This window comes from Lepidochelys kempii, chromosome 3, assembly GCF_965140285.1.
Source record: "Lepidochelys kempii isolate rLepKem1 chromosome 3, rLepKem1.hap1, whole genome shotgun sequence".
Lineage (NCBI taxonomy): Eukaryota > Metazoa > Chordata > Testudines > Cheloniidae > Lepidochelys > Lepidochelys kempii.
This window is the reverse complement of record NC_136382.1, coordinates 82204722-82228803: the sequence shown is the minus strand read 5'-3', so window position 1 is coordinate 82228803 and position 24082 is coordinate 82204722. Positions and strand designations below refer to the sequence as shown.

General features: G+C 40.2%; 1 long non-coding RNA gene across 3 annotated transcripts; it reads right to left on the bottom strand.

Annotated features, from left to right (window-relative positions):
* Nucleotides 1–359: 359 nt before the first annotated feature.
* LOC144930378 (uncharacterized) lies at nucleotides 360–23389 on the bottom strand. Of its 3 annotated transcripts, none has more exons than XR_013635506.1 (5): nucleotides 23234–23389; nucleotides 22671–22764; nucleotides 21959–21998; nucleotides 1116–1239; nucleotides 360–908 (listed from the first exon to the last, which is right to left on the bottom strand). It is a non-coding gene; the product is annotated as an uncharacterized LOC144930378 (long non-coding RNA). The 3 variants fall into 3 exon arrangements; XR_013635508.1 differs by having other exon boundaries at nucleotides 1116–1194; XR_013635507.1 differs by lacking the exon at nucleotides 1116–1239.
* Nucleotides 23390–24082: the final 693 nt, after the last annotated feature.

The following is a 24082-nucleotide window of genomic DNA, read 5'->3' as shown; positions in this document are numbered from 1 at the left end:
TCAGGCATGTTATCATTTGACTGTTACTTTGCTCTCACTGTCAAGAGGACTGGAGGGAGAGAGGCCTTTAATCCAATCAGGTTGAAACAGAGCTCTTTGGTTCTAGGTAGCATCAGCATCTTTAAGTTCACACTTAAATGAGTGAAGACAAACAAAAACATAAGAAAAGTCCATCTAAGACTCTGGGCCTTCACTAATTCATACTAATGGCTGGGAGACATTGCAAATTACTGAGTTTTGTCAATTAGCAAGTGAATGATTAAACACCAAAAAAGCAAAATACCTCACTAAATGCCTCATAAAACAGACTTTATTCATTGTGAAAGCTGTAGTTGTAATCATTTATAATAATTCTTCAGACTATTTTATATGCTAGTAAATAGTTTGTGGTATGTTTTCAAAAATATAATGTTAATACCGTGAGACCACAGTACAGCATCTGCATATTGCTCTGCTACCTGGTGTGCTGCCTTGCTCCATGAGCCAGGGGATGGGGATGTGGGGGAAGGGCCAAAAGCACACCTTCTCGCTGCTCCTTTTTCAGCATGTCACTCCCCAAAGGCGTGCAAGAGCTATCAGTTATAAGTTCATTTCCTCTTTTGAGGTCCAAGTGTTGCAGTTTGTTGCCTTAATAGAGCCAGATGATGGTCTTCTGAAGTGTCACTGGGTCCCTACATTAGGGGTTAGGCAGTCTGTTATGTGGAATAATTTCTTACAATTAAATTTGAATTCTAAAGACGTACAGAAGAGTATAATGCTGTCTGACTGGCTCTCCTTCTTTCCAGCTGTCTGTTCAGTAGGACATCTCAGAATGTACTGCCCCACGTGTTCCTTTATTGCTCTGTGTGCATATTCCTTTGGCACTCTGTCCTCTGCTGAGGCACTATGGGATAGTTGCCCAGATTTTACTAGAAAGCAGTGATAAAAAGACAAAGGTGAAGCATGGTGAATATGGACACAGAAACTATTATGGTGGCAGAAAGCTGCTCTATGGTCCCAAACAGGACCATGCTATTTGTAATTAGTTAAGTTGACCATGTCTTTGTTTACAAAACCACAGTTGTCACTATTATGTAGTTCAGCCCTTAGAGGCAAATGGGAAACTCATACTGCACCTGGCTAGTTGCGCAATGGTGTCTGTGAATGGGTTGTTCCTTCTCAGCACTAGCTGGCACTCTGCGTCTCGCCTGAAGCCTAAGGATTGATGGTCCATGTAACTGTTTAACCTAGCTGGCATAACTGCAAGGATAGTTGTTAGTCATACAAATAGCTAACCTGCTTTTAGAATCTTAGTGAACTATTTTCCTAAGTCAATGGCTCTCAACCAGGGGTTTGGAGCCCCCCCCCGGGGGGGAGGGGAGGGGAGGGGCTGCTAGCAGGTTTCAGGGGGTCTGCCAAGCATGGCTGGTGTTAGACTAACTAGGACCCAGGGAAGAAAGCCAAAGCCCCGCCATGCAGGATTGCCACCTGGGGCCCCAAGCACCACCACCTGGGCTTAAAGCTGAAGCCTGAGCAACTTAGTTTTGTGATGCCCCCTGGGGCATGGGACCCTGGGCAACTGCCCTGCTTGCTACCCCCTAATGCCAACCCTGGCTTTTATATGCAGTAAAAACAGTTGTTGTGGCCCAGCTGGGCCATGGAGTTTTTAATAGCATGTTGGGGGGGAGAGGGGGGCTCAGAAAGAAAAAGGTTGACAACCCCTGTCCTAAGGGATACCACTACCTGGAGCAGAGTGGGGAGAAAGCATAGGTGAAGGGCAAAAGTCGAGAAGTATGACAGGCCACATACCCTGTTTTTAAGGGAGCTGCCCATGCTAAAGCCTCTAAGTGAGTCTCCGCATCACTGACCCACCAGAGAACCACACTGCCTACACAAAAGTTGCCCTTGGGCTTTCATGCCAAGTTTTATTTTAATGTAGGTTAAAGCTCTTTAATTACAACCTCCCGAAAAAGTTTTACAATAAAAGTGGTCAAGGCATAGGCTGTCAAGCTAGATAGGCCAAAAACCCCAGTAATTTCCCCTTAAAGAAAGCTTACAAGGAGCAGAGAGTAGCAGGGAGCGGCTCTGGGGAAAGCAGGATTGTGTAGGGGGAAAGGAGTTGAGGGGAACAATCAGGTCCTGGTATGCAGCTAGTACAGGAAGAACAGAAGCTGCTGGGGGCTGGGTTGGAGGCAGTGCTGGGGCTATGAAAGGGCAGAATTTTCTGCAAAGGTGAAGAGGTGCTGGTTGTGGGAGCTCATTGTAAGGGGTAGGGAAAGGCAGAGTTCCTGTTGTAAGAGAGGAAAGTGTTGAGGTTTCTGGGGGGTGAAGCTTGAGGGAGACGGAGTAAAAGGAACTGCTTTGAAGTGGCTTTGCTTTTAATTTATACACACACTGGAACCACAGGGTGATTGTCAACTATTGTTTAATCCACCTGAAGGGCTCTCATGTGGCATAGTGCAGGGTTCTGTTGCTTCTCCACTCCTGTTCAATGTGTATGTGAGGCCACTATGAGGGTTAGCAAACAATATGGATACTACCCAGCTCTTTATCACCTCTGCTGCGGCTGCTTCTGTAGTTAGGACACTACAATGGTATACCCAGTGTCTGATGGTGATTGGGGCTTGAATGATGGCTAGCTGTCTCAGGCTTGAACCACTCAGGATAGAAATCATACTATTGTACGGGGGAAAGCAACAGGAAGGTATTATATCAGCACTATTAGTTGATGACGCAACCATTATACATGAATTCAGATTGCACCTTGGGGTTCTTATTAGGCCTGAAGCTACTGGATATTTGAAGTGGGCTTTTCACCCACGAAATCTTATGCCCAAATAAATCTATTAGTTTTTTCTATCTGTCAAGTACCAGGGGGTAGCCATGTTAGTCTGTATCCACAAAACCAACAAGGAGTCCGGTGGCACCTTAAAGATTATCTCTTCGATGCAAGTACTATCTATGCTTGTTAAAGTGTGTGTGACCTTGTGTTTCAGATGTGGATTTGCTACACTTAGCCGTGCTATTGACATCTCAGGATTAGGATACTGTCATACGTTGTGCTTGGGCTACACCTTAAGACCATTCAGAAGCTGAAGCAAAATCTAAAATATGACAGCCTTCTTATTAAGTGGAGCTTTCTGCTTATATTGCCTAAATGCTTCCAAGTAGAAATCAAGGCAGTGGTATTGATTTTTAAAGTTTTAAATATAGTTTGGGGTACATGAAAGAGACTGTTTCTCAGGGTCATACTGCCACAAAGAGTTCAATGGCACTACACATCTGCATGAAGTTATTTGTTTGCGCAATCAAGGTCTTAATTCTACCTTGGGAATTACTTCACCTGTGGAAGCTCTTCCATGCCCAACATGACTCTAATTATTTTTAATGCTGTTCTCTGGACTGTTTCTATTTCTGGTTGGTCTGTGAGAGGTATCTGTTTTGTATTTTTTAATGTTTTTAACATGAAATAGTTTTACAGGCAACATAACCAGGCAGATGACAGGCTGCTTGCTTGTCTAACAATGAAGTAAAAATACACACAAGACCCATATAAAAAGTTTAAAAACAGACATTGAACATTGCAAGCAAACACATATAAAATTGTAAGTTTTGTAGAAAGATACAACTTGTACTTTACTAGTATTCTACAGATGCACTAACATAACTGCTTTCAACCTTGAAGTCCACCAACAGATGTAGTTAATTCAAATATACAAGGGTAAATCTTAGCAAAAATACTACACTCCATTGTAAAATAAACTTAACTCCACTCCTGGAAATAAGTTGACCCAGCACTTAGCTCAAGAATCAAGATGAGAGGTGCCATTTATATAATCATAGAATATTTTCTACCTTATGTTTTATGGATGGGATCCACAAAGGCACTTAGGTGTTGCAGTGCTGAGCATCACAGCACCTAACTTTTAGGTGCCTAGAAAAATCACGGGAACACTGATCCACAAAACCAAGTTAGGCACCTAGGCTCCCTATACAATGAATAGGGAAGAGATAGGTGCTTAAGCATGTGATGCACAAAAGCCAGCACACTGCGGGGGAGCTACCTAAGATAACCAATGAGAAATTCCAACCAGAAGGGTGTATGCTAAGCCCTGCCCCCTCTCAAAGATAGGCACCTCAGTCCATGCTGCAGGGAAATGGCCTAGCTCACTTAGTGATCCACAAATGGGCACCTGCTGCCTACAGTCAGCCATCTTAGGCACCTGCCTTGCTTCACACAAAATGTCTGAGGAGGAGGTGCCAACTTTATAATGTTTAGCCCACTGATTAGAACACTGGCATGGGATATGGGAGACCCACATTCAATTCCCCCTTCTCACGGAGACTAGAAAAAAAGATTTGATTTGGTGTCTCCCACATCCTAGGTGAGTGCCCTAAACACTGGGCTACAGAGTCAGTCATTCTCAGTCTCTTTCTCTTCTCCTCCTCACCCCCTAATCCCTGGCCTAGTAACAGAAGAGAGAAAGAGGGAGAGACTATGGCCCAATGGTTAGGGCACCCATCTATGGAGGTGGAAGACCCAGGATCCAGTCCTTCTCCTCAAATCACTCTTTCATTATTTATCCACAGTGGAACAGAGGCAACAGGGGAGATCGAGAGAGCCCCACACAAGAATATTCCATTGCCCTATAGTTAAAATCAGAGATGTGGGGGCCCCCCTAGTTCAGATATCTTTTCTCCCGCTCTGGCAGAGAGTGGGAAATTGAACCTGGATCTCCCACATCTCAGGCAAGTGCTCTAACCTCTTGTCTTAAAGGTGTAAGATGGGCCCCACTGCCACCTCTGGCCAGATTTTGAAGGGGGACTGACCCACTAGGTGGCTTCTGAGCACACCTACTGGGTCAGGCTCCACACATGACTTAGGGCTTGTCTCCATTGGCACTTTACAGTGCTGAAACTTGCAGCGCTCAGGGGTGTGTTTTTTCACATCCCTGAGTGAGCAAGTTGCAGCGCTGTAAAGTGCTAGTGTAGACAGTGCTGGTAGCTATTCCCCTCATGGAGGTGTTTTTTTTAATAGCTGGTGCTGTGACTATACAGCCATGTTAAAGCACTGCCACGTTGCTAGTGAACACGTGCCCTTAAGTGACTGATTGCCTATCTTTCCCAGTTTGTAAATCATTCTGGGGCTTAGGCAAGATAGAGGCATCTGGATGCCTCGAGGGAGGCAGCAGTGTGCATGCTCAGAGGCCGAAACATAGGCATTTAGGAAACTTTTACTTTGAAAACTTAGACACTGAGTGAGTCTAGGCACCTACAGGGTTCAGCAGCAGGAGTTCTATGGATCACAGTGAAGCCAAAACTGGGACTTTTAAAAAAAAGGGGGATAAGCCCAGATCCACAAAGGTACCTAAGTCTGGGGTTTAGGCACCTAAGTACCTTTGCAGATCTGGGCCTATTCCCTTTTTTAAAAGGAATGTTGTGGTGGCAGTCAGTGCAAAGTTTAGATTTTGGGTTAAAACTTTTACAAAATATGAAACGGATTGAAATGTTTTCATACTTTTTAAAAATTCCAGCAGAACTATTTGTAAAGTAAAGTAAACAACCACTGCAGTGTTTGCAACCCAAATACTGAAGCATTGTGCTAAGTGTCTGAGGACCAGAAAGTGAAACTGACAAGAATGAAATGCATAGGTTAGCTGCATTATCCAAATTGAGAGAAATGCAAAAAGTAAATTAAACAGCCAACACCAGCAGTAAATTAAATTTTTTAAATGTCAGTTTTTGTAAAATAAGGTGTTCTGTAAAACAGGTAAGTGCATGAAAGTTAAGGATACGGATTTTATAATTGACAGTGTCCTTTTAATCTAATACAAGATCTTGTTACACATGGATATGTTTTCAGTAAGCTATCCTTAATGATAATTCTCTCTTGAGTCATTATAACTAATCAGAACCCAGTAGTGTCCAGGAATAATTTTTTTTTTCAAGTCAGAAGATAGTCCACTAAAACTTTATTTTCCCCCAGTGTATTCTATATCAAACTGTTTGAGAGAATTTGTGATAATCTGAGTCCATGCTAAGATATTAGACCACATACTCTGTTCTGGTTAAATTCCACTCAGTGCAGGAAAGGGTGGGCAAAAGTAGCTATGCAGGGGATGGTAGGGTTACTCTAGCTTGTGCCCAGCTGCTTCTGGCCCACAAGGCCATTCTGATAGCCAGAGTTTAGCAGTGCTCTCTAGACACATCCCATTTTACCAGGAATGCTCCTATACTGGGAATGGGGTAGCACAGAGCTGATACACAGGTTCCATACCACTTGTGAATTCCCCCTGCAGAGAGGAATGGGAGGAAGGTGGGAATCTCCCCATACCAGAGGAATTTCCTGGGGACCAGTCTCCTGGGTTTATGGCCTTTTGCACTTAAAAGTGGTGCAAAGGAGCCATAGTGGAATACAGAATTTGTTCGGTTTGTTGAGGGTGAAAATAATGTAAATGGTTCCTTCCAACATGAGTTATCAGGTGCTCCTCACTGATCAAATCTGCTTCAACATGCTGATCACCATTCTTAGTACAGATCCCTACAGCACCCTCTATATTCACCTCCTTCAATGCTGAGAATAGGATAACTGTTACTACTTGCTTCCTATCCCTTAACCTATTTTTAATCCATTACAGGATTTTACCTCTGATCCTGTAGTTACTACATTTAATAGTCTGTTATTAAGAACTATCAACAGATCTCTGAAAGTCTCAAATTATATTAATTTGTTCTCCTTTTCTTTTTGTTTGTCCTTTTAAATAATCCTAACATATTTGGGGCATGATTTGCTGTTACAGAAATGCTCATTGTCTCTACTATTACTTTCCATCTTTCTACCTACTAGCTGTCTTTAATGATTGGTATCGGAGACTCAGTCAGCTACAGTATAATCATTAGCAAATCTTCAAAAGGTGTACAGTAGAACCTCAGAGTTACAAACACCAGAGTTACGAACTGACCAGTCAACCACACACCTCATTTAGAACCGGAAGTACACAATCATGCAGCAGCAGAGACAAAACAACAAAAAGCAAATACAGGACAGTAATGTGTTAAATGTAAACTACTAAAAAAATAAAGAGAAAGTTTAAAAAAAGATTTGACAAGATAAGGAAAATGTTTCTGTGCTTGTTTCATTTAAATTAAGATGGTTAAAAGCAGCATTTTTATTCTGCATAGTAACGTTTCAAAGCTATATTAAATCAATTTTTAGTTGAAAACTTGTCAGAACCATATCATTTAGTTCATTCCTGAAGTGTTTGTAACTCTGATGTTCTACTGTATTGTTACTAATTATGTTACCTATTTTGTCAGTAGCTCAGCTATCGAGGGTTCCTCACTTTCTTTAGAACTCAAATGAGTAAAATCCAGACTTGGATATTGGTTGCCATGTACTTTCTAAAGTTTTCCCTGTTCCTTCTTTTTTCTTGTGAAGGAGGAAAGGGAAATTCATCACTTTCTGCCAATTCACCTTCATAACTGGCAATGAGTAATTCCAGAGAAGTTATTCCCCTCTCCCCCACCCCCCATCATCCATTGTGGTAAAGACTGATATAACAGTTCCTAGCATACTGTTGCTAAGAAAACCCCACTGTTTTTCTCAGTAACTGTGTTAACCTTCATTATAGAGTACTACCAGAACTTGCCACTGGGTTTAGGCCTCAGTCCTATAACATACTGCAGTCAGGTCTTGTTCCAGCAAAGTCCTTAAGTACATATTTAGCTTTAAGTGTGTGAGTAGTCCTATAGATTTCACTGGCACTACTCATGGGAGTAAAGGTACTTAGGTAGATTCTTATGTTTTTGCAGGATCTAAGTCTTACTACTGAACAGGACTATAGTCCTCACCTCATCTGGATTGAAGTCAGTGTTTCAAGAATTTTAAAATTCTTGACTATCATTTGAGTCAGTCAGAAATACACATGCACTTTCAATATCAATGTTTGCCAACACTTAAGCCTTATGTTTCCACTTCCTAGTGCAGTGATTCAGATGTACTGTATATTAAGCCTACCATTTATGCTGAGGATTTAACAGTCTACATTAGCTCTGTGGCATGTAAAAATAGCAGAAACGTCAGATTTTCTGCTTATAAAGTTGTTGTTGTAAGAGGTGCCAGAAGAAATCACTTTGAGCCAAGCAGTTGGTCTGATGACTCTACTAATTACAGACCAGTGCTTCTCCTGCTGAGCTGAAGAGGGCCAAGGCTTGTTGTCAAGCAGACTGATTAGCCACTGTTACCCATTAAGACCACCATTTGAGTGTAGACAGAGACATAGAAGGAAACATAAGAAGGCGACGTGCATAACCAAACAGGCTACCTCACTGAAAAGAAATCCCCTAAAGCCACATTCTGTTTCATTAGCACATGAAAATAAGGTACTTTAATACTTCACTCTCCCATCAGGAGCCAAGGTTCATCATTCATGGAAATGGAGTTTTGATAAGGTAGGGTGTTTAAATGAGGCAGGGAGATTTCTTGAATGTGTGGCACTCTACTTTTATTGTCTAATGAGAAAAATCCAACTGTATGTATTTAAGTCTAAAAATCACTTTTATTTTGCACTCCTTTAGAATATAGCAAAGTCCATGAAAGGGATAAAATAGGCTTGGGTACTTTTTAGCATCATTCTGTTGTATAAAGATGATTCAAGGCTTTGTAAAAGTATTTTCTCCTGGTTTATTTTTATATTAGAAATTCAGGATCGCCCATCTTTTTGTCCCTGGAAGACTCTGAATAAATGGATATTTTGTTGCTTTTTGACATCACAGGTATCAAGGAAGTGAAACCTGAGCAATTGAGAGAGGAAGAAACTCGTAATCAAAATGTTTAAAACTCTGGTTTTCATTTGTCTGGGTTTTCTGGCCACTTATTTATCTCAAACTCCTGATCAAAATAACAACATCTCATTATTAATTAAAGATTCAGAATTCCCACCCTGCAGTTACAGACTGAGAAATCTCCCACTTTAGTTCTCTGGTCCTCCACTGACACCTCAGCAAAACCAGGGAAGACAAAACTTAACAGTTTTGTTATTTAAAAGAAACACACAAGCAGAAACTTTTAGATCTTCTTTCGGTCATAAACAAGTTGAAAGGGGCACAGCCCCATGTTTTTTCCCTTTGCTGATTACCATAAGAATGAAAAATAATAAGTGGTACATTCCTCTGGAAGAAAAATGTCACTTTATGTAAATAGTGCAAATAAAGGTCTTGCTTCATCTAAAATGTCTGCTCTGTTATAGCAGTGTTGTGGTAGCCATGTCAGTCCCTGGTATTGCCAAGTCTCTCACAGCAACTGGGAATTGCAGAAGTGTACAGCTAGGCTAACTAAAAGTTTGTTCTTTGGGCTTGTCTAACAAAATTATACTGTATTAACCAGGGCCGACTCTACGTTTTTTGCCGCCCCAAGCAGCCAAAAAAACCCAAAAAACAAAAAAAACCCCAAACACCTGGTAAATACACCGCCGCCAGAGAGAACAGGAACATCGGAGGGAGCTGCCGCCGAATTGCCGCCAATGGCGAGACCCGAACCAGAAGAGTCGCCACCGAATTGCTGCCGCAGGAAACAACGGAGAGGAGCTGCTGCTGAATTGCCACCAGGGCTGCTGCTGGACTGCTGCCCCAAGATCAGCCAGTGTTGCCCCTTTAGCAGCACTGCCCCAGGTACCAGCTTGCTTAGAGCAGGCCCTGGTATTAACCATAGTGGTACAAGCCACCTAGTGTGCATGCAATTATAATGGTATAGCGGTTAGGCCGTAAGGAAAGAAGAATAAAGCATAAGACACCTTTACACTGGCATAACTGTGTCCACATAAGGGGATGCACTAGTATAACCATTTTGATTTAAAAAAAGAAAAAAAAATCACCCCATAATCAACATAGTTATAGTGGTACAAGGCCTTGGTCACTAGCAGTAATAAGGAATTTTAGGAAAACATTTGAGAAGTCAAGAGTAGTTTTGTTTTTACAGAAGCTTTTTGTTTGTTTTTTAAAAAAGGACTTTGTAAATTACTCCCAGGCAAACAAAGTGCCTCAAAGTGTGTGCTTTATTACAGACACATAATAAAACATTAACACACCACCCTTTAAAAATGTAGGTAAAAACAGTAAAGGGAGAGAGGTTCTAAAAGAGAATGTCAAAAGGAGGAGGAAAAGGTATATTAGTGCCAGAAGTGATTAAACTAGAATTCAATTTTGGAGTAACAAGGTTCTGAGTAATGGAAAAAGATGGAATGAGCTAGGGCCCAGCTCAGCAAAGGTTGGCCTCCTGTCCTCAGATACGCTAAACAGGGTGGTGTCTTAACAAAAATCCCATCAGACCGAGGCTCAAGAAGGTGTTCTTGAATATAATGTAGCCAGGGCCTACAATATTAAGGGCTTCAAACAAACAAACAAACAAATTCAGTAGTTCCAGCTTAAAGTCAACCCACCACTTCATAGTGAGACAATGTTGGCATAATAAGATTACAGTAGCTCAAGCCAGTGAACATACATGCTGTTGCGTTCTGAACAATTGAGAAGCCCTGCTGAAAGCTCCACTAAATGGGAATTACAATAATCCAGCCTTGTGATCACACCAGCACATGTTGCTATTGCAAGGTTGTCATGAGCTAGGGGCACACACTGTGCACACTGCACAGCTAAAACAAACACTTGCTAATCGTGTCCAGCACGTCTTTCCATGGGAAGGATGTGAACAAAAGTAAGACTAAAATGCTTAATCTGATTCACAATTTCTGAAAGAGTCCCCTCAGTAAAAGCATTCTAACATTGCCCCCTGTCCACCACCTAGACTCCAGATTTTCTGGGCTTGAATGCATCCAGCAGGGAACATTGCCCAGGAATTCATCCGAGCAGAGACTGAACTTGCAGGTCCACGGGGAAAGTTAGACAAAGTTGTGTATCATCAGCACATGGATTAGAAAAGTTGTCAAAAGATCTCAGATATATTGAACATGGAAAGTAGGACAGATCCTTGATGAGAACAGCAATTCAAATACCTGAGTGATGATACACAGCTGTGTAACACCACTATTTGCCTCCTTCCTTTCAGGTATTTCTTGAACCATTTGAGGACAATTCCAGACAGACACACAAGCTGTTTCCCTTAGGCCATGTCTACTCTAGGATTTATTTTCTAAGCTTTCTATGATGTTGCCACTAGTTCAGTTAAACCTGGTAGGAATTCTTTCCTAAAATTTCCTAGTGTTGACAAGGCCTTAGTGCTGTAGCAACAAACCCTGGTCAATCATATCAAAAGCTGCCAAGAAGACCATCATGATCAAAATGGCCAAATGACCCTGATGTAATGCCAAGAGGAAATCACTCATGACTGTGACAAGAGCAACCTCAGTTCTCATGCAAGATATCCATGTCTTATAGAAATCCATTCAGACACACCATCATAGCAAGCAAACATTTGACAGTGAAGTGTAAAACATTAGCTCTGTCTAAATAATAATAATAAATAAAAAATAAATATGTAAAGCCTCTGATTTAAAAAAGTAAGTTTGAGTAAGACAGAGAGAAGTATTGGTCAAACATTTTAAAGATTTAAATAGCACAAATCCAATATAGCTTAGATATAAAAACAAAAGAAACTAAACAGGGTTATAACCATATTGTCCCAACTCTTATTTAATTTGATTTTTTCAATACTGTACAATGACTCAAAGAATGGAAGGAGAAGTTTTAACGAGTGTCACAATGTCTCCCACATGATCATCTTTCTCCATTATCCAAGAAAAGAAAAAGAAAAAAAAAAAAGAAAAAGTGAAAAAGAAAAGAAGCGTTGCAATGACCAGGTTTGTAAGTTGTGATTAATTAAACAACTGTGAAGAACTAAGAAATCCTCTTCCTTTTTGGCATAGGTTCTTTTTAGTTGTAAGTAAACTAGAATACAAGAAGCTAGTTTCTTTCCTCCGTAGCTATTTTGTTTTAACTTGCATATATTTGTGAAAGGTTACTCACCAGCCATTCTAACCTCATTAGTCCCGTGGTAACGTTCATTGCCTCTGAACAAAATGGTTTTAAGTCCTTCTGACAATAGGTCAATGCACTCCGTTGAAAGATTAGGCATCAGTTTCAATATTTGACTAGAGGTTTTTGTTGCTAGTTTTTTTCTTTTGATTACTTACCAGCCCTCAATCTGCCACATCCTGAATTGTATACACATGCATAATAAGCAAATCCCTGAAAGACAGTCATCCCAAACCAAGCAGAGTTGCGACTGGTTTTCTAGTGAAAACTTGCTAACAATGAGCAAGTTGAAAGGTCACTGTGGGTAAGCTGCGTGGCCCCTTTCCCTTTTCTCACTACAGCAACACCTTGAGGACCTTTGATCTAAATGTCAGTGGTGAAAATACACAAACAGATTCTTTCCTATTATACTCACAGGTGTACATTCCTAAAACTGTTACATTCCTTGACCTTCATCTGCACTGAAAATCAGTACTTCAAAAAAAGTAACCCCTTCTCTCCTCAGATCATACCAGTATCAGAAAACAAAGTATCAGTGTAAATATCATATTCTAAACACATACAGCCTGCCTGATATTACACTGCATAAAGCATCATCTACAAGGATAGGACCAGTCTGTTTTGCTACTTTTACTCACATTGAGTAGTAGCTTATTTTGCAGATACTCTGTGAGTAGTCCCAGACTAAGAAGTGAAAAGCATGAGAAAAGAATCTGCTCCTGGGCCAGCCTAGTGGATTTTATGTGTTGAGGTGACCTGGGCTCAAGGCTAACTTGACATACTCATGTCTGTTCAGTAAGAGTTGGCAATGGCATGGTTAGCCTCCAGAAATGTGGCACAAGAGCTTTAGCATATGTGAAAATATTCTTTTAGGCACCACAATTCCTAGTTTTCAACAACAGTTTAGACAGTGGGGTAAAAAAGTTGCTTTGCCTCCCTAGCCTTTTTTAAGGAATACATTCATATATTGTGTGAGTGTTAAGGATATTCATATCCATCTATTGAGGTGCTTTTACATTACATAGTGTTTTACAGGGCTCTGAAAAGATTAAACACTCTATAAATGTCAAGAGTATAACACACAGAAGAAAATTATTATTTCTACTGTGTCAAAAAGTGTTCTATACGTGCTTCTGACATGCCTCAGTTTCTTATACTCATGCACAGCATATTTGAAAGGAATATTTGAAAGAGTAATTAAAAAGCAACTATCTCAAGTTGGCCCAGCTGTACAATATGCTGTCCCCATCTCCTTCGGCTGGAAAGGATTTTGGAAAAGGATACTCAGACTCCCTTCTCTAAAAAATGGCATGGGAAGTAAATACTACTTCCCCAGACCTTCACACACACAAAAAAGAACGGTCTAGAAACAGCATGCAACATATTTTCCAAGACTCATGTAGAAACTACTGCTCTTTTGGGAGGTGGATGTTTAAAAAAAAAACCCATAGACAGTGTGCCTACCTTTTAAAGGTCAATCGCCTGTTTGAGTGCTTTATAGTGGAGGCAGTACTTTCCCCTCTTTTTTAAAAACCTCAAATAATAAATGTCAGTACAGGAGAGGAGAGAAAAGAGAAAGACCACTAAGAGGAGTCAATAGCCAACTTTCCTCTCCAACAATTTTATTCCATGTTTATCAGCAGTTTGGTATTGTACTCCTACCATTACTCTTTTTGTCTTTTGTTTTTTTAAACAAAAGTTGAATTACAAGTATAAAAGCCACCATCTAAAAACCTGCAGGCATTTTAAGAGCTGCAGAGGTTAGAAGGGTAGCTCCTGACTCTAAACGGCACGTATTGTTCCTTTTCCCCCCTTGAATAACAAAAAGGGAGAAGAAAGCTATTACCTGTTTTTACCTCAGTAAAATCCCAATTCATTTTTTTTTAAATTATAGAACAATGTGATTTTATAGAGCAATTGGGTCAAATATCTTGGTCTTTCCTTTTATTGCATTAATAAATTCCATAGAAGGCATATTAAAACAAGTAAGTAATAGCAGAGAAACACCCAAGTAGCATGTTTTAGGATTCTGTCAAAGACAGGACAGATTGATCTAAAGGTATTTAAGTTATTTTAAAAACTGCTCTTTTAGGGCCAGGAGCATAAGAAGCTGATGTGCTTTCACTTGGAAATTGTAAGGAAAGAGATACAAGGCAAGGCTCTGATCCTGCAAACACACCCAAATAACGTTATGGTTGTGCATAGCCCCACTGGGTTCAAATCACACAAGTTAGGCCCTCATCCTACAACTAGATCCATGCTGAAGAGCGTTCTACAGCTCCAAGACTGGTGGTCAGATGGAGAAGAAAGGCTGGAACTTGAGCCTATGATAGTTGTCCGGAGGCAGTGGCTGCCAAGACCTACCTCACCTGCATGGCCTCCTTCTGTCTGGAACACCTGAAGCTTCACTGAGAGAGCCTGTCTTTCAGGGGTCACCAGTTGCACCTGCCCATGATGGGCCTTCAGCAGAGGAAGGGCCTGGAGCACGAGCACCTAGAATTCTATTGCCAGGAGCACATCAGCCTGGCCAGACACAAGCTGTGCACCACCAACCTGGTGCAGGAGGCCAAGACAGAAAAGGAGTCACATCTGAAGAACATAATGCCAGAGCTGTATAATCGGGTGAAAAAGCTTCTCAGGCATTGGATGAAGTAAGGATGCAGCAAAGACGAGCCAGGGAGACAGCTGCCCAAAATATGGGTTTTCAGAGAAGTAAATTCTTGGGCTATGTCTACACTAGCAAGCTTACAGTGGTGCAGCTGTACCAATTCAGCTGGGCCATTGTAAACCTTCTAGTATAGCCATTCTATGCTGACAATCCCTTGAATGTAATTAATCCATCCCCAATGAGTGGCAGTAGCTATGTTGGTAGGAGAAGCTCTCCCACTGACATAGCGTTATCCACACCAGTGCTTATGTTGATGTAACTTATGCCGCTCGGGGGGTGGTTTATTCACACCCCTGAGCGACATAAGTTATAACAACACAACTGGTAGTATAGACATAGCCTTGGAAATTAAAGCTTTAACTGAAGAAGAAAATGAGGCAATGAGGAAGGTTGAAGAAGAATAACAGCGAGTTTGTGAGAAGTTTGATTACATCCATAATGTCCTAAGAAAGAAGAAGAATGGATCCATGTGACTGCACCCTTGCCTTATGCAGATCTGATTCCAGAATGAGGCACTAAGAGTGAAATTCTGACCCTGCTGAAATCAGTGAGAGTTTTGCTATTGACTACAGTGGGGCCAGGATTTCATTCTGAGTATTTACAAGATGGAGGCATGTGAGTAGGCCTTGCATAGGCTAAAATATGTAAGAACTACTTTATACATGAATGAGTGTGTGGGTGTTACAGAGTCATGCCCTTAGCTTGTAAATTGATATAGGCATACAAGATCAATCCCTAAATAAATAATTGCAGAAAAAAGCAATCTAGGATTATATGTATAATTTCTTCTGTCACTTTTAAAAAGCAGCTTCAAAAGTTCTTTCAAAAATTTTAAATAAACCTTTCAAAAGTATTCTGCTTGACTGTGGGCAAAATATACATAAAAGCCTAATCATTTCTAATTTTAATAAATACTATTTTTCTGCAAAAATTCTGTTTTAGTTTTGAAATTTCTTATTCTAGCTCCAAAAAAACCACTATTAATCACAGTGTCTATATCTCCCACATCTCTCTATACTCATGCTGTTTCATAATTTACAAAAAAATAGTTGCATTCATAATATCATTGTTATACAAATTATTCTCCATTGTATCAACTACTGTTTTCTTCCAGTTATATTCTTAAGGACTGAACACAGACGTGGTTTATCTTATCAGTATACATGTTAAATCCCAAGGCAACCTTTTATAGCCAAAAAGACACATTGTCAGCACAGAAACTTATGATGCAAGTTTATGCCCCTTAATTTATAATCTAATTAGCATGATCTCCTTTAGCTAGAGGATGCCAAATAACATACAGAAGTTCAAGAGAATCATGAACATAATGAAATAACAAGACTTTCACTTTGATGTAAAATTCTTTCTTACACCTTTGTGATTTCTGGAAATTTTGTTGGACTAAAATCTGAGGGCCAAATTTGGCCTACAATAAAATGTTCTCTACCCATGTATCATTTTATTGGAAGCATAAGTGCTGGAACTAGGGGAGCTGCAGCACCCCTGACTTGCAGTGGTTTCCATTATATCCAGGGTTTACAGTTTGGTTCAGTGGCTCTCAGCACCCCTGATTGGAAGTGAATGTTAACAGGATTGGACCCTTAGCCATGAAGTACCACATCTTGGGGCAGATCCTCAGCTGGTGTAAATTGTCAGTTCTATTGAAGCCAATGCCCTTAAGAGTAAGTGAGGTAAAAAGTAACAAAGTGTGTACTGACAAAAAAAAAAAAAAATAAGCAAGAAAGTTTGAAAGCCCCTCCCCCTCCCCCGCCCCCAGCAGATATTAAGGACATTGACTTGAAAAGACAGACATTTCTGAAACTGTCCCACTCAAGATCAATTTGACAGCATTACCCTTAAATTTAGAATTTAGTAAGAACATTTTATCTCACTGGCAAATCACATCACCAGGAGAAAATTGAATCTAGACATGCAGTGAAAAGTTTAAAAAATAATATTTTTTTTTTAAAGGCATCAGCTAGTGGCCTTTTACAGCACAGTTTCTACCCACAGAGTTTACTAACTAAAAATGAAAAGGGAAATCTGTACTTGTGCCTGTGTCATGTCACACTTGATAGAGGAAAAAAATATATATACTGCACATATTATTGGTTATTTATATTCCATGGGTAGCCAGTTGAAATTTTGTAGTTTCATACATTTCCTGCTTCAATAAAATTAGTGAAATAATAATTAAATTTTGCTAAAATTAATTAAAACTATTTACTATAATATATTTTATAATTCTGATGGAATAGGAATTTCCTGTTGGAAAGGGTAAGGTAAATTGCTAGTCAATTAAAAAAGGAAACTCACATCTACTTGGAGCATCTACTATCACAGTGTTTTTATGCACACTCTTTATCTATTTATACCGTACTTATATAGCCCTTCATCACCATTGTATCTGGGCCACCATATCTTAATCTTGTTACACTTTCCCCCTTGAAGTTATTGTTTATAAACCCCAGGAATAACTGGGAGCTGATTTTAAAAATAGATATTTATGCAGTGCCCTTTCTTTGCACTGCTGTTGGTAGAAAAAATGTTTAAAAAGGGGAAGATTTTTTTTTATTATCCCCAGCCCTCTTTTTCACAAACATAAAAAAAAAAAAATCCTCAAAACTCACTCTGCTCTCCAAAACCATGAATTCTGACAACTGTATAAAAACAATGACTACTTCCATATAGTAATACTTCATTTTGCTAAAAAGAATAACTTTGTTTACAGAACTGTTAAAAGAATGTAGGCAGCAATCCGCCAAATTATATTCTGCTTTAAAAGGGAAAGAAAACTTTAGTTTGACCCATTGCAAATGAGCTGTTTTAGTAACAGTGCCCTCACAAATGCTCATTAGCCAGTTGATAAAGAGAAACAATTATTTCTCCACTTTACTGACCAAGCAATGCTTACTATTCTTAATACATAAGATGTACAGATTCAAATGTGTAACTTACTACTAGTGATACTGCAGCCTGGTTAAGAAAAGTGTCAAGAATTTGGCAAACAGAGTAAAGTCATTTTGGGGGGGAAGTGGGTGTGGGGGCACCCTTTCTAAACTCCTTTACATCAAACAAGCTGATAATAAGAGGGTTGCCAACAACAGTGTTTAGGAACCTTTAATCACAAATGCAGCATCATCAGGAAGCTATTTATAACACACCTACATCTGGTAAGCTAGACAAGACTGGAATGTTTCTAAATATAATAACACTTCTATTCAGGTGTGATTTAAAATGTCTGATTTTAAGGAGGACAAGTACATTTAAGAGCTCTGAGACGGATTACAACATATATGATTAATAAAACATAAATCCTATTATAAGAGAAAAGCCACCAAAGGCTGAATGGAGGAGGGAAATAAGGAAAATGTTATTCTGTCTTCATTCTTCCATGCTTCTGGAATGTGGGTAGATCATAGTAAAACTTTAAGTGGCAAGAAGATTAAAGGAAAACTGTTAAAGCCAAGAAGGACACTAACATCATCTGGGGTAAACTGGCACAGTTCCACTGACTTCAATGTATCTATGATGACTTACACCAGCTGAGGATCTAGCCCACTGGCTTTACAGAAGGTACGGTCTATTAAAATTGTGATTAATTTAGAATCAAGGCTTCCATAGCAATTAAAGCACATCCTGCCCTAGCTAGAAGCCGCATTGTCGCAGTATTTTTCTTTTTGTTTTAAATAGCTTTGTAGGCACATTCCCTAATAAAAGATACAAACCTAAGCACATTATCAACGTTTATTATTTCATAGCATCTTCAGGAGTGCCAGGCACATGATAGAAAATACCTCAAAAACAGGTTTCTGCCCTGCAGATCTTACAGTATAAAACCCTACCAAGTGTATTGCTTATTATTAAAAATAGTCCCAATGACTTCAGTGGAGTGCCTCACAGTAGCAAGAACTACGTTCGTATAAAGAACAGGAGTACTTGTGGCACCTTAGAGACTAACAAATTTATTTGAGCATAAGCTTTCATGAGCTACAGCTCACTTCATCGGATGCCATATAGTTCATATAGTAAGCTGTAGCAAGTGATGGACTTGGCAAACAAGAGAGGAGACCAAAACAGAAAAACACAACTTACGGAGATATGGTAATATAATTACTCAGTTTAGGCATGCATACATATATTTTTGTGGATCAAAATACATTGTGTGTGTGTTTCTGTGGACTTAGGACACATTTTTCATACATGACATTGCAGAAGAGGATCTTTAAAGCCTTGTCTTTGGACATTTTTATTGTATTAGAATATGACTATGTCACAAATTCTAATATGACACATTTAGTGAAGATGTGCCCTAAGAGTGACTTGAATAAGGTGAAGGAATTAAGAATAGTGGCAAAAATTCTTAATAGCAGCTCCCACATGGTTTCATGCTTAGGCATACATCCCATGCACTGAAAAGTATAACTATAGAAAAAAACATTTTGTCTAATATTTAAGGCAAAAAATGGAAAAGGATGCCAACTATGAAACTAAATTAGCTGCCAGCACTCAGAGGTTTGCAAAAAATGAAGCCAAATTTCCATGATATTTACTGCAATATTTATTTAAACACCATAAGTCTAGAAACCATTGTCATAATTTTAATGCTTCTAGTGAAAAAATAGTAGCAACTTATAATATCCAAAGTTCCAGCTGGAAATGCAGTACCTAAATATTTTCCATTATCTTCCTAAATATCATTTGGGACAACTGAATCAGTAGCGTTAACGACAGAGACAAATAAATATATCAGCTACACAATGCCAGTTACTTTTTTCTGTGCTATTTTCTGGGCTTCAGGTGTTTCAGTGTAATACTTCAACAACAACTACTTAGTATTTTGTATTTAAATTTTTACGAAGTTAACATTTAGAATGGTACCATTTGTTGTGTCTATGTATGATTGATCAGCTTAATATAAAATGTAAAAAAAATGGTAGAGTCTTTCAGCAATACGTAGTTTGTAGAGAAATAATTGATTTATTTTATTAGTTGACAATTGCTGCTTTTAAGACATAAGATAGAACCTTAAGTTGCATTTATCTTCTAGCCACTGGTGTGAATTTTGCAAATTAATAAAACATGAAATCAAGTATACAGCATTACTGAAATGTAGTTCTGTTCATTAATGTTGAAAAAATATAGTTGTCTATTTATGACTCTTTCCGAGCATAATAGTAACTGTACTGTAGTGTATTTTGTAAAATTAAGGAAGACTTAGAAACATGAGATCTCACACTACAGCACTGTGCTATTATCAGTTTGCTGAGACCATGAGTGATAGATACTGATGCTTTTGGCAAGATTTAGCAGGTTCATGAATCAGCAAATGAGAGTGCAGCTCTTCTGTAATAAATCTTTTCATAAATGTTCATATCTTAAGGATATGCTCATTTCCTATTTCTGTATTTTACAGTTAATTTTATTAATACATCCCCTTCCACATATTTTTATGTTGGATTGTAATGTTACCTAATAATTCTACAAGGAAAAATTACATGTTAAGATGAGGAGGACTGAAAAATTACAGCCCATGTAAGTCTTAGAGTTTTTTTTAAATGCTTATTATTTGTTAGGATCATACAAAGAAAACTATATATTTCTTTGAAATTTTATTAATTGCTTTCTAGAAATAAATTCACTATTATTTCAGTTGGAAAATTTAACAGTTCTTACACAATACATTTCTAGCTGATTGATGAGGAAAATAAACCCTGTTTGTTTTTTTTAAATATAGATTGTGCAACTAATTATTCAAAGTGAAGCTGCTATAGTAGATTATATTCATTATCACTTCCAGCTACACCACTTTACAAAAGTTATAGAATTTGTTACACATTTTAGGGTATCTCACATGCTTAAATAATTTTTCCAAACAAAATTATTTGCTCTTTTAATTTTATTTTTTTTGTTAAGTATTAATTTGTGGGATTCAACAACTACCACCTCTTGCAAATGCAGAAATACAAATTGTTTAGAGGCATAAGCATTGTAAATATGATACAATTAAAAAGAAAATTAAAACAATTTGTCTTATTTGTAAGAAAATCTCCTCAAAATCCTCTCTGTATATTGTAAAGTTTTATAGCTGATGGAATTAAGATTTAGCATTTATCAATTAAAACAGAATTCACTTGGAATAGAGAGTTAAGACTTGAACTAATTTGTCAACCACGATTATCACTTGGAAGGACATTCAGTTTATTAAAGACAACTACTGTGTGATAAGGACAGGATAGATACTAATAACCATGCCGTTTAAATTGCTTGAGTTGGCATTATGCCCAAGTTCTTCAGCTCAGTATATCAACGCACTTGTTGCTGGCAAAGAAAGAGAGGAACTCCCTCAGATCTGAAAATACCATACAAACTTCTCTTTCAAAATAAACGATGAGAATGAACTGTCCTGCTCACTCCCTATGTTTCCGTTTGGCAGAGAGGAGAAAGACAAAACTATCACAGTCCAATAAAAGAAACTATCTTCCTAAATAGTAAAAAATGGGAAAGAATAAAGATGTTAGGGCTCTCATTTTGAAATTAATTTATACATAGTAGTCCTACGTTTCGCTTATGTTAATGCTGCAATTATAAACAAAGAGTTCCGTTGTCTAATTGACCATTTTCCCCACCCCCCCTCAACCCCTCTAAAAAAAAAACAAAAAAACTTCTTGCTTTCACTTGACTAACCTATGAAAAGTAGAAAACTCCTGGTGAATCCAATGATTTTCTTACAGTTTATTACTTTAAAAATAAGTTTATATTAAGCTGCTTCAAAAGAAATAAAACGAACACATTTGTTTTTATTTTAATTTAAATCAAGACAAGATTGATGCTATCACGCAATTTACAATAGCTATAGAAAGTGTTTTCTTGGCCCATTGTAAAGCTGAGATGAAGAAGGTATTTTACGCACAACCATTTCCTTTCACTTTACACCAAAAGTCAAATTAAGTTTATATTTGAGACACCTTGAGTATTATTTGTGTGAAGTTAGACGTCAATTTCATACGTGGAAAAACAACGAAAACATGTTTTCATCATCTTCTTGTGTCCCTGTTAAAGAAAACGTGTATTCTCTTTGGACAGGAAGAATTCCTTAGCTCTAACTAACATCCCGGTGTATAACTGAAACAAACGACATGTTTGCTAAATACTTTATATTACTCCATTTGTTCAAATAGTGCCTAGTAATGGGTTAGCATTACCCTATTCATCAGGAGTTCAGTTGAACAAATATAGGAGTTTTGCTGAGACAATGGGCCTCAGCTGCATGACAAATACACGATATAGCCTTGAATTTTAATCTTTGGTGAAAACGTGTCTTACCTTTTTGCAAATCGTCCTCCAGCGTCTTCAAGTGAATGATCTAGAAAAATAAAAACAAACTCCAAATGTAATAGGGCAGAATTTGAATCCAACCATCCACTTTGCTAGTTTTTGTCCAGACTAGTTCCTCGCCGTTTGAACTACAAACAGCAACTTTCCCGTGACATTTATTTTTACTAGTGAGCAATAAAATCACCCCGTTGTCCAATTAATGTGCACATCAGCGTTTCCATGTGCCTTTCACCATCTTGTACGGGGGGAAATGGAAAGGCAAAGACATAAAATAGCATCAGTGACAAGAGTTTCAACTCATTTATAAATCCAGATAAAAGTTAATAGTTAAACTCCTTCCTCTCTCCTCCACCCTCCCAAGTGCTGATATCCTTTAAGAAATGCACTGTTTTTGTTCTCTTTTACCAGAGGCTAGACAATCTGTCAACATCTCCACTTTATTTACGGGTTGAGCAACAGCAGTTCCTCAAACATCAACATTTTACGTTAATCCTAGAGATAATCCACTTCTCTAAAACTAAGAGATCTGCCAGCATCTGTATTATTTATTTTTAAAAACCAACAGTAAGAGTCTCGATCTATCTTCCCTGCGTTCAGAAACGAGGAGGAAAACTACCCCAGAATCTCTCCACTTTCAGTTCCCTTTCCCCGCCCCTCACCCCAGGCAGCCCCCACAAAAACATCCCCCAAATTCCCCCACCTGCTCAAGTCTAGGGGGGATTTCACAGGAGGAAACAAAATCTTCCAAGTGGTTCCTTTCGGGCGATTTCTTCAACCCGTCTGGAGGTCTAAACCTGAAAAACAAACACCTCTATTGAATGCAAACGAAGCTTTGGGGGACTGAGTTAATTCTCCAGCAGACAGCTACTCTCAGTGTCTGGTTACACAAACATACCTACAGACAGGTTGGGGAGAAATCCCTTAGAAACCAGAAATAAATGCAAAGGGTGGTGTTGTTTGGGCGGGGAGGGGGGGGGTCTGAAGAGGGCAAAGACACCCCCAAGGGAGCATGCCCCGGGCAGCTTTAATGCCGGGACGAGGAGGCAGGAAGGGGTGTGTGTCCAGGGGGGGGGGGGTATTAAAACAATAGGAACAAGCTGGGAAGGGGCAGATGCTCTAGCAAGTTTGAAAGAGCTCGTGAGAGAGGGGGAGGCTTTCCTCTAGCTAGAGGGAGGGGCGTGTGGTCGGGGGAGGGGGAGCAGGGCTCCAGTGCCACCCAGCCCCACCCGCACTCTTGGCCACTGGCCCCCGCGCCGAACTTACCTGCGGTGCCCGCGGGGCGTTGGGGGCCGGCGGAGGCTGTGGCTGCCGGGAGCACGGAGCCCCCTGCCTCATCGCTCCCGGGCACAAAAGGAAGCGGGACGGCCGCCGCACCGAGCCCAGGGCGGGGGGAGCAGGCGCCACCCCAGGAGGGACACAGCCCCCAGAAAGCTTATAAATCCCCGCGGGCGGCCCCGCCCCTCCTCCGCCACCGCCTCACAGCGGGGGGCAGCGGCCCGGGGGGCCTCGCGCTCTCATGGTCTCCCCGCGGCGGGCCCGGCTTCCAGGGGCGAGAGACGCGGCGGGGGGGGGGGGCAGTTCACCGGCCTGTTGCCCTGCCGCGGGGTGGCGGTGGGTTTACTGGGGGGAGGTGTTGCGCGGGAGTAGCACTGGCTGGACCCGGCAGCAGCCGCCGCCGCCGCCTCAGTCACACGCCGCGCTCCTGCCCCGGCTACTTCATTGATCTGGGGGCGGTGTGTGTGTGTGTGTGTGTGTGTGGTGGGGGGGGGGAATCGCCAGCTCCCCAAATCTCCCCCTTCACCGTGCCCAGACCCCTGTGATTGGGCAGCTTCCCATCTGTCACGTGACACTCCCCCCCCCCCCGCGGAGCTGCTTCACTTTCACTTCGGTCCCGCAGCTAGGGATCCGGGGCAGGGGGGGGGGTGACAGCCTTTGGGAGTGGGGTGCCTGGGAAAGTGACAGTGTCTCCTGGAGAGGGGGCGGGAGGCCGGGTGTAATGGGACTGGGGCAGCAAGGGGATGTGTGTGGGGGGAGAGGGTAGAAAGGTTGCCCCCCACAAAGATAGAGGTGATTGATGAGCCCTGAAAACTCCCCTCGCTCCCCAGCTAAGGC